Source organism: Lolium perenne, chromosome 4 (genome assembly GCF_019359855.2).
Source record: "Lolium perenne isolate Kyuss_39 chromosome 4, Kyuss_2.0, whole genome shotgun sequence".
NCBI classification, from domain to species: domain Eukaryota; kingdom Viridiplantae; phylum Streptophyta; class Magnoliopsida; order Poales; family Poaceae; genus Lolium; species Lolium perenne.
Window position 1 is genome coordinate 251,869,165 of NC_067247.2, and position 10,974 is coordinate 251,880,138.

A 10,974-nucleotide genomic window follows, 5' to 3' on the forward strand; every position below is an offset into this window, starting at 1 on the left:
AATAAATCAAAATGAATGAAAAACAAGGCACATAGTCTTTTTATGTCATATAGTAAGCATTCAATTAAGTTGATTTTAGAGTGACTAAGAAGGATGGAGGTTTCCCTTTTCATTTTCATGTTTTAAACTTGTTTAAATCTTGGTCAAACCTAGGATTTGACCAAAAGATTCAAATGGGCATAAAATTTCAGAAAAAAATCAAAAGAATGAAAAAACAAAGGACATAGCATTCTTATGTCATATATATAGTAAGAGCATTCAAGTTGATAAACAAGGTCTAGACATATTCAAACCAGAAAATCATGTATATATCTACCCCTAACCCTAAACTCTGTCTTATGAAGTCAAGCATGCATGAAGAGAAGTGGTTTTTGGTTTCAAACATGGAAATTTCAAAAACCCCTCCCAAGAGCTTCATTTTGGAGTGAATAAGAAGGATATATGCTTAATTTTTCATATTCTCGTTTTAAACTTGTTTAAATCATGGTCAAACCTAGGATTTGACCAAGATTCAAATGGGCATAAAATTCAAAAAAAAACAATAAAATGAAAAACCAATGCACATAGTCCTCTTATGTCATATAGTAAGCATTCAATTAAGTTGATAAACAAGGTCTAGACATATTCAAACTAGAAAAATCATGTATCTACCCCCTAACCATAAACATTGTTTTATGAAGTCAAGCATAAAAAGAAGTGAGCCTAGCTCACTTGGTTAGGGAAGTGGATGTACAACCCAGCCACCCAGGTTCAAATCTTCAGGGATGCGAATTTGGGTTCTTATTATTTAAAAAAATCACTGTAGGGGTTTCCCCTACCGTATTCCTTTCAAAAAAAAGTCAAGCATGAAGAGAAGAGGTTTTTGGTTTCAAGCATGGAAATTTCAAAAACCCTCCCAAGAGCTACATTTTGGAGTGACTAAGAAGTATAGATGCTTAATTTTTTATATTCATGTTTTAAACCTGTTTAAATCATGGTCGAACGTAGGATTTAACCAAGATTCAAATGGGCATAAAAATTCAAAATAAATCAAATACATGAAAAACCAAGGCACATAGTCTTCTTAATTATGTCATATAGTAAGCATTCAATTAAGTTGATAAACAAGGTCTAGACATATTCAAACAAGAAAAAATCATGTATCTACCCCCTAACCCTATACTCTGTCTTATGAAGTCAAGCATGAAGAGAAGTGGTTTTTGGTTTCAAACATGGAAATTTCAAAAACCCTCCCAAGAGCTTCATTTTGAAGTGACTAAGAAGCATACATGCTTACTTTTTCATATTCATGTTTTAAACTTATTCAAATCTTGGTGAAACCTAGGATTTGACCAAGATTCAAATGGGCATACAAATTTTAGAAAAATTAAAAAAATGAAAAACCAAGGCACATAGTCTTCTTATGTCATATAGTAAACATTCAATTAAGTTGATAAACAAGGTCTAGACATATTCAAACTAGGAAAATCATGTATCTACCCCATACCCCTAGCTAAACTCTGTCTTATGAAGTCAAGCATGCATGAAGAGAAGTCGTTTTTGGTTTCAAACTTGGAAATTTCAAAAACCTCCCAAAAGCTTCATTTTGGAGTGACTAAGAAGGATCCATAGGAAACAATGTACTAATACATTATAATAATCACCCGAGTTATTAGAGCAACAAGTCTGTCACTTACGTGTGGTTCCCATGCGTGAGGTCCCACACTTCAGTGAGCATAAGTCACGTACGCTAGGTAGGCAAACTCCCAGCCATCTTCTTTGTCAAGAGAGAGGCATCAAGACTCTCTCTCTCTCTCCATCTCTCCAATTATCCACCTCCGTTGGCTGCCGGTTTTGGCAGGGCATTTCTAGCTCAGCTCGGAGGCCATGGTGTGCAGGCTCTGTAGCCATGCCGATTTGGTCGCGCCAAGTTGTTCGTGCCCGGCTCCGACGAGGATCAATCCGGACGGTGGCTGTTAAGGACCCGATCGCATTTCTTGCCTTCAGCCTGGGGTCTACCATGTAAATCTTAAGGATTTAGACGTAATTTCCTGTTTATTTTGTGTCCTGCTGTAAACTGTGCTCTGATGCGTATTGGAAAATCTGGGTCCTTCAGGATCGTTCGGTTGTCCCTCTAAAAAAAATATCTCTCTCATTCTCGGCCTCGCTCGCTCGCACCCCCTGCGCACTGACAACCCTGCACAACAGTCAGCATCACCCGAAAAAATCTAGACACCATAAATAAGTGGGGCCATGTGACTGCTCTCCCTTCGTCTCCTCCCGTGTGATCCCTCTTCCTCCGACTCCCGACCTTGCGGAAAAGAAAAATGAAATGAAAGAGTTTCACTGGACGGGCAAACACATGTGCTGCCTAGTAATAATAATAAAAACGAAAAAAAATCGACCTACGAATACTCGCGCATTTCAGAAGTTGAGTGCCCAGCTTAGAATAAGTATTGCTTTGGTACTATTTAGAAATATCAACATATCTAGTTAGAATAGACATTTGCAATTTTGTTTCTTTTATTTCAAAATTGTAGTGTAGATAGTCCATATACTTGTATCTCTCCATGAACAAGTACATGATTTCCCTTCTAAGAATAGTGTATGCAATCATATCTCCCTTTCTCTCACTCTTTCTAAAAGAGTTCTCTTGTTGATGCAATCTAAAGAATCATTTTTCAGGTAGGAGGAATTTAAACGCTTGAAAATGGTTCATGCCGGCGTCTTAGCTCCTAAAAAAATATACACCAATTGATTTGATGAATTGATGATTTACTCTAGTCTGCTTCTAGACCATGCAGCTAGCGAGCATTCATATGTACTGGATGGAGCCCCCAACTTTTGACTTCCCATGTCGGAAAAGGCCTGTTTAATAATGTGGAGCAGTGAGGTACCCCGAAGTATCTAGAGGGTTCCAGTGTTTCACTACAACAAATGTGTTGACTTGTGACCTTCTCACAGTGACCATGAAAAAAATCGTCATGATTCTATGACGATCCCACACTGGATGGTCGTTAGCTGTTCGGGTGGGTCAAAACCCTAGGAAATTAGGACGATCTAGGTCAAAAACGTCATTATTTCATATAATGAAATCGTCATAGTCGGAGCCAGACAGTTTACGACGTTATTTCTAGACAATTACGACAAATTAAAATCATCATTACATCTAAAGTGTGATACATTGAAATGACTATCAACCAAATCATCAACTGCCTATGTGGTTGTTTACGTGTCAACATCTCACATACTTAACATGTATGACGAGGAGGTCCAACTAGACATATGGAGACATCTACTGACTAACGTGGAGTGAGCCTGGATTTGGATTACTTGCTTGAAACGCGGAAACATCAAACAAGTTAAGTTTTTTGTGATCGATTTCTACATTGAGTTCGTCTAGGCACAGGGGATCCTAAGTCCCAAGTACAATTGCTCTTGTTGTTGTGAGGCGCGAAAATGAATAACAAATAAATGGGTGTGGAGGGAAAATTTTGGGAATCACCGCGCGCGCGGGAGGTCCAAAATGCCAGATCCGTCCACATAACTTCGACCGAACTGCTAACCCTAAAGCCAATCTTTCCCCCATCCTCCTCCCTTTGTGCGCCGCCACCCATCTCTCTGCATACCGATGCCCCTCCCGTCCCTGCTTCAGACAATCCACCACGGATCCTCACCAAATACCGTCGATCTCCCAAACCGCAGACGCAACCCGCCATGGCCTCCACGTTTGATCTGGAGAGCAAGACGTCGATTTTGAGCTAGCTGTCGAGCGCTGCACCAACGCTAGCGTTGTCGGGCCAGCCACCGTGGAGTTCTTCTCCGACCTCGCCGCAGACGCAACCCGCGGCGTCTCCGATCTCGGCTAGATCGGATCCGCCAGCAAGTTCTCTTCTCACCAGCGGCAGGTCTTCCGCGTCAGTGACCACGCGGGGCTCACGGTAGATGGCCGCGTCCTCTCCGGATTCCTCTGCAACGAGTACATCAACCACTCCTTCATCTACTACGCCCCCTCCTCGTCTCCAGGCTCTCACCCCACCTCGTTATAAGGTGCAGGTCCGTCTCCTCCGCCCGATCTCATTTTCTTCATATTTCTGCTGGCTTTGCCTTGATCTGCCCTTGCCCTAGATTTCATTGAGGTGGGATAAAATCTAGAGCGGGATATGTAGTTTCGTTCTTAGGTTTACAGTCTCGTCTTGTTACGATTGGAGGTGGTACAGTGTAAACCTGAGTAAACTACGGTTGTGGTATGCTTCATTAATATATTTCCATGAACAAGCAATTCTACCTAGCCTTTCGCTGTTACTAGGGATTATATGCAAATGATGTTCAGTCTTATCTTCCTCTCGTGTCTTCCTTTTTCAGAATTAATGGATGCATGTATGCATCATATATCTCTGTTAGTGCCATGGTGACCTGCTTCTGCTTGCAATATTTTTGTTCCCAGTCTGTATCCACATGCAGCTCAAGCCATGTCGATGTGTGACTTGATAGGAATTCTCGAGTGGTATAGCATTATTGCCATTGTGATGATTCAGTGAATGTTATTTTGATTATTCTAGTCAAAGTTTAAGGACTGCAGGATAGGTTAGGAACATTAGTAACATTTTTGAAAGAACTGCAGTACAGTTTATTCTTCGGTTGTTCCCAATTGTATGTCTCTGTTAGAGTACTTTTCCTCCTTCTTTGGATCCTGCTTGCTTTTATATGTTAATGTTAGTTAAATGGGTACATTATACTACCTGTGCTCATGTTTAATTGACGTGAGGTACGCAGGTCTGTAGGCTACTTTCTCCAGGTACCCACATCAATTTAATCCGAACAGAGGGAGTAGATAGCATAGTGTTAACTGATATATTTTAAATTGATACTAAACAACGAGATTGCTTGATTTTTTTGTTGACTTATATATTTGAAATTAATAGATAATTGTGTTTGTAAACTGTATGGACAGCAATCAAGCTAGGGATAGCAAAATGTGTATAACTTGATAACTTAAGGTCTTCCTTCCATTCACACGAATGTTCTTGTGAAATGTAGGGATAGCAAATCTACCTTCTCAGTTACGTGTAGTAAGATTAAATTACTACTTTTGAAGTGATTTTTTTTATTTGATGTAGGTTCTGGCCTCTCAATAGGAAATTCTATCACTGCATATTGAACACATTTGTATGCTATTTGGGTTCAGTGGTTATCTATGCTGATGTGGTTTATGCTCTGTTGTTTCTGGTTATTTTGATATGTGGTGTAGGTTGCAAGTTGAAGGGGAAGTGAGCTCCTATGGCGGTGACTCCAGGTCAGTGCATTCGTGCCTCTTCGCATCACTGACTAGAGCCGGATTTTTGTGTCAAGTTACTCCATGTTCTGTCATATAATTGTGTTTGTGGACAGCGCGCTACGGTCTGATGAACGGAGCCAATGACAAGGGCCTGAGGTGAAGGACCTGTGAGCACCAAGGTTCTCATTGTCATCGCACGCCTAAGGGGTCTGCTCGACCAGATCCTCTCCATCTCGAACTTCCTCACCGACGCTGGCAGGAGCGCAGGGTGGAGGTGGCACCAGCCTCAAGGTACCTGCAGATTGCACCCCGCTGCTCTATATTTTTCTTTCGTGAAGATGGCTGAAACTACAGGTTTATTCTGTATTTTGGTTGGATATTGCTAGCTAGCTTGCTGATAAATCAGCACCACATTTTTTAACTTGCATACTGTCATATAAACTAGGTTATTATGTTTGTTGACTGTGATAGTTGTTTAAACACCTAGCTTTTAAGTTGGTAGCATCACAGTTGTTTAACTTGTATACTGTCATATAAACTAGGTTATTCTGTTTGTTGGCTGTAATAGTTGTTTAAACACCAGATTTAAGTTGATCTAAAGAACCATTCATGCTTGCAGTAGATTCTTGTTTAACTGAAGATTACACTATATTGCTCCTATAATCTTTAAGTGCTTCACTCATAAACTCTTGCAGCAACTCGTCACATGTATAATTGATTACCTTATTTTCTAGATTGATATCACAGCCTCATGAACACTAGCGGGCTCCTTAGCTGCTGTTACAGAGGATGAGAAACGTAAAGTTATATCAAATATAAATAACAAGGTGCTGTCTTAATTTGGCAATCAATTCTATTTTGCCTGGTTGTATTTTTGCTTTACAAGTGATTTCAAAATTGAGCTTTTTCCATGACTAATAATGTTGTTACTCCTTTGTGGATGTGCTAATGCTTATTTTGTACTACCCATGTTCCAAAATATAAGCTTTTTAGAAAGCTAAACTGGATTTCTAAAAAGGCTTATATTTTGGAACGGAGGTAATATGTTGTTATTTTCTTCTGGAATCTGCGCCAGTTTTTAGTGCATAATTGACTCACACTCTTCAGCCTTTTACCTTGCTCTCTTATCTTCTAGCAATCATGAAAGCCCTTAGCTTTTCTTTGTCTGATGCACTCTCAGTTAAACTATATACAGGTGTTCCAGTTGTCTATTTCATTACACCTTTGAAACAGCAGTGTTCCAATATGTCCCCGTTTGTGAATGTACCGTGCAACAAGTACCCATCTCTTAATTTTCTCAAGATAACTAGTTGATTTAAATGGTCCATCCTTGCATGTGTAGGCTTGCTGATCCCATTTGCATATGTTGCTACAGCACAACAACCAATGATGTTATTAGGAGTACCAACTGCACAAGCCCCACGTGATAATGAGTACCCTATGCTATTGAAGAAGGCAGAAGATGGATGAGGTTTGCTCACTTGGGAAAATGCTAGCAGGTAAAGGTTATGTGAACAATACCTGGGAGATGTTACAAACTTGCATCACTTGTAGTACTTCTTTGCTATGTAACGTGTCATGTGAAACTGTGAACTTGGCTGTCATGTTCATGGTGTTGTGTAATTCAGTGAGATTATAAGTTAGATGTTATCTGCTATTTCATCTGTATATATCTGTTAAAAGGAAGTGCAAGAAAAATATTGTTATCTTATGTTTGTTCTCGATGTGTATTTGGTTTTAACAGTGCTGAACTTCAACGAGGTCTGGGACCAACCCGTTAAAAGGCCACGTCCAAAAACCAGGGACAAACTTAAAATAAGAAAATGAAATGGACCGAAAAGGCCAAAGCCCAAAAAAGAAATCGATTGTAAAAACGCTTAGACCCAATGGCCATAAAAGGCCCAACGCATTGGAAATAAAGGCCGGAATTATTGGGTTTGGCCCATGTAGACCACTGAAATGGGTTGGGCTGTATTTGATTTAGGACCATTTGATTTCGTCATAATTTTGCCAGGTCAGCTTGGCCACGTAGGATCTGATGTGGCATGGCCTGATCCTTGGTGACGATATTAGATCGTCACAAATGTTATGACGATGCAATATCGTCATGGATGATCATGACGATTCCAAGTAGAAGGTCACGTTGGTTGATTTCTGACGCTCCGTTTTTGACGATCCATTTTTTGTCATAAAAACGTCATATATTAAATGTAGTGACGATTCAGTGACGAAAATAGAGGGTCGTGAGTCAACACATTTGTTGTAGTGTTTCAGGCTTTCTTTCAGCATCGCCAGTCCAAGGGGAAGCATGGGTGACGAATCCGTGCACTCACAGCCGTTAGATCTGAAGAGTCCTTGTATGATGAGCGGTAGATAGCACCTTTAAGCTACAAATCAACGGCTTCAATTACTTCAAATGAGCATTGGCCGGAAAGGCTGACAGAGTGAAAAAATTCAAATTCAAAAACTCATGTATAGAATAGAAAAAAATTAAAAAACATGTAGATAGATAGAGGTATAGATAGATATTTTAGATAAATAGATTAGCCCAAAAAAGAAGAGGAGGCGCCAGTGGTGACTTCGTCAACCTCAAGATATGCCGGCTCAGTCCCTCGGAGGTGCTCATAGGGGTAGGGTGTGCGTGCGTGCGTTCATAGGGGTGTTTGTACGTGCGTGTTTGTGAGCATCTGCGTTGTACTGTGTTCTCAAAAGAAAAAAAAAAGAAGAAGTAGAGGACGGGGAAATTTTCACCAGCAGACACCTCCCTCGCGCACCTAAACTTTCGAACGCGCGCCCAATATTTCGAACGCTCGCCTTTAACCCAGCACCCAGCCCACCTTGTTCTTCTCTAGACACCTCCTTCGGCGCCCTGTTCTTCTCTAGACACACCCTCGGTGAACCAGGCCGCGCAACAAAACTTCCCCACGCTGTCTATCAGCCGCGTCACCCGGCGACTGCTGGTGGCGCCGTTCTTCTCCAGCCGCACCGGCAGGCGCGGTCAGCTGGTAGATCCTCACAGTATGCATGCTATCTTCAGGCCTGGGCAAGTACGATTCATTATAGCTCAATCGAAGTCAGTCGCCGTCGCCCAGCCCTTATAAGTTCGTTAGTTCGTTCAAATCAATCGGTTGATATTGTTTTCCTCTCGATGTGTTTGTTTGACATTGTTTTTCGCTTTACCTATTTGCTCGAATTCATTCGTACTGTACACTGTACTGCTCACCATTGCCCAATGTCTGTAGTCGTCGCTTGGTGCCAGTCCTCTATGGATCTGTTTGTAATCTTATTACTTCTGGGTTCTTTGCACTGCTAATACATCGGTGGATTTACGGCCAAAAAGAAGAAAAAATTTGTTGGTATTATATTGCTTTCGATTGATCTATTTGCCCCCAAGCATTTATAGAAGATGCAAGAGATTCAAGGATGAAATGGCTCTCCTTGTTTGTAAGGCAAATAGAAAATCATATCATGGCTTATCATCATGGGTAGAACTTTTTTAGCTAGATTTTGCTGTTTGGGATCTATGATCCTTTTAGTTGCTGCTCTCCAGTAACCTTTTCCCTCTTTTTTATTACAATGAAAAATACACAGCGAGGAAACCACTGTCCAGCCTAAAAAAATAGACCTCAGTTGGTTTGCTGAAATCGGCTCAAATAACGTGCCATTTAGTTATATAGTTTTATATTTGACCTGTTTGCTCAGATATGATGGTTTACATTCATACGCAACCTGGTGGGTAAGTATGGACACAGCTTCAGTGACTTTCAGGTCAAAATTCCAGCGGTTGAGTGATTTTTGGTTGGATCCATTCCTGTGTGTTCGATCGGCTTTTGATGGCTGTTATTGAGACAAAGTCATGGCTGGACTTTTGACGCAGCTCCAGTGACGTTCAGGTCAGAAGTCCAGCGTTGACTTTGGTTCAATTATAACCATCCAAAGCCAATCGAATGCACATGAATGTATCCAACCAAAAATCACTCTACAATAAGTCGTGTCCAGACTAAAACAATGTTTATTCCCAAACTATTTTTTTCAATCCGACCAATCTTTCCCAGAATGCAGAAGAAATATAGTATAAGATTTACTGGAATGTTGTTCTTTTTTCTGGACAGTTTGAATTTTAAGTTTAAAGTTGGTTGTAAAACATAAAATGAGGTTTATTGATAAACAATATGGCTGAATCTGATGAAACTCCCCCAGAATGCATAACCCAACATATAAGATTTCTTGGATTTTTGTTTCAAATACTTCTAGGCGATTTAATTTTAAGTTTAAAATTTTCTCGTGAAACTAAAAATGGGTAAATTTTGGATCCATCCTCGTGCGTTCGATCGGCTTTTGATGGCTGTTATTGAAACAACGGTTAATTGGTTCTATGCCACTCCTCAATTCACAAGTTGTGTTTATGCCATTACAAAAACTGAAGTTGTGTTTATGCCACTCTCAATTCGCAATATCCCCTTCTATGCCATTTTCAATACTCCACTATAATAAACTAGTCAGCTTCATGTGCTTTGCACGTTAAAAATCAGTCGTTACAATTTCAACTCAAAATAGCTTGCATAGCATAAAATGTGGGAAAACTATGTATTACTAACAATGAATTGTATTTCTCATGCAGAATTAGAATTTTCTACCATGTATGTGCTCTTGAATATACTATTGAATTTTGCACGTCTTAGGTTTTGTAGTTATTTCTTTTTAGCTGCCAAAATTCAGATCTTCAATAATTTATCCTCCCATCCATGCCCAGTGCCACCTATAGGGAACGTACCAGCACTTATGCAACTGCATGTCCGTGCAGTGCTACCGACCTACTCGCCACACTTTCGGTTCTGACTGAAGTTTGAGCGTGACTACCATTCGCATGCATCGCATTCAACTCTGACTAATCTATGGAGAGCATAGGCGCCCGTGAGTTTTGTTGTCGGGCCGTGACCAGCAGCGTCGCGTATGGAGGGAGCGTGAATTGGTTAGAACAAATATATAGATGTTTCTAGAATGACGTAGAGAATGATGGGTGCTACTGTAGCTGCGAATCCCAATGTTTTAGACCGTCCGATGGTGCACAATCAACAGTAGAGATTGCATTATGATGCTTGGATTCAAACTATCAAAATTGCTACACTATATAGGAGTATAGATATAGCATACCTATGATAGTACTCCATGATACCACCCACTATGCACCCATGTTCCAAAACACCACTCCCGCTGACTGTAACTTATTGTATCGAGCGATAAGCTTGATGAGCAACCCAAACAAACAAACAAAAGACTGTACCTTATTGTACTTGCTCTTACCCGTATCTTCTCTTTCTCTTTCATCGCGAGTGCAGCTAATTCAGTTAGTCTTCCAATGAATATTAATATTTTGTCTCAGTGATTTTTATGAAGTACTAATGGAAGATTCATTTTTGAAAGATGTCATGTTTCGACTAACAATTAGCACTTTTGAATTCTTAGATTGCTTTTTCACACGATGCACTTCTTTTAATTTATTTTACCACATTTCAATGTGAACCTTGACCAAATAAATAGGACAACAATATCACGATCATATAATACATAAGCAGCATTGTTAGAACCGTGATGGAAAATACTTTCTAATGATACCAGTTTTATATCAATTTTTTTTATATACTTCATCCTGAAAAATATGTTTCAACTTCATAAAAACTTGCATGTATCTGCAAACTAAACTCATCTAAATACAT

The 10,974-nt window shown here is 40.0% G+C and overlaps 1 long non-coding RNA gene across 3 annotated transcripts; it reads left to right on the forward strand.

Annotated features, from left to right (window-relative positions):
* The first annotated feature begins 3,516 nt into the window (after positions 1-3,516).
* On the forward strand, positions 3,517-6,972 carry LOC127332272 (uncharacterized). 3 transcript variants are annotated; one of them, XR_007870322.2, is made up of 4 exons: positions 3,517-4,035; positions 5,231-5,275; positions 5,371-5,548; positions 6,600-6,972. It is a non-coding gene; the product is annotated as an uncharacterized lncRNA (long non-coding RNA). The 3 variants fall into 3 exon arrangements; XR_007870323.2 differs by having other exon boundaries at positions 3,520-4,035; positions 6,633-6,972; XR_011743504.1 differs by having other exon boundaries at positions 3,517-4,029; positions 5,231-5,548; positions 6,633-6,972.
* The last annotated feature ends 4,002 nt before the right edge of the window (positions 6,973-10,974 follow it).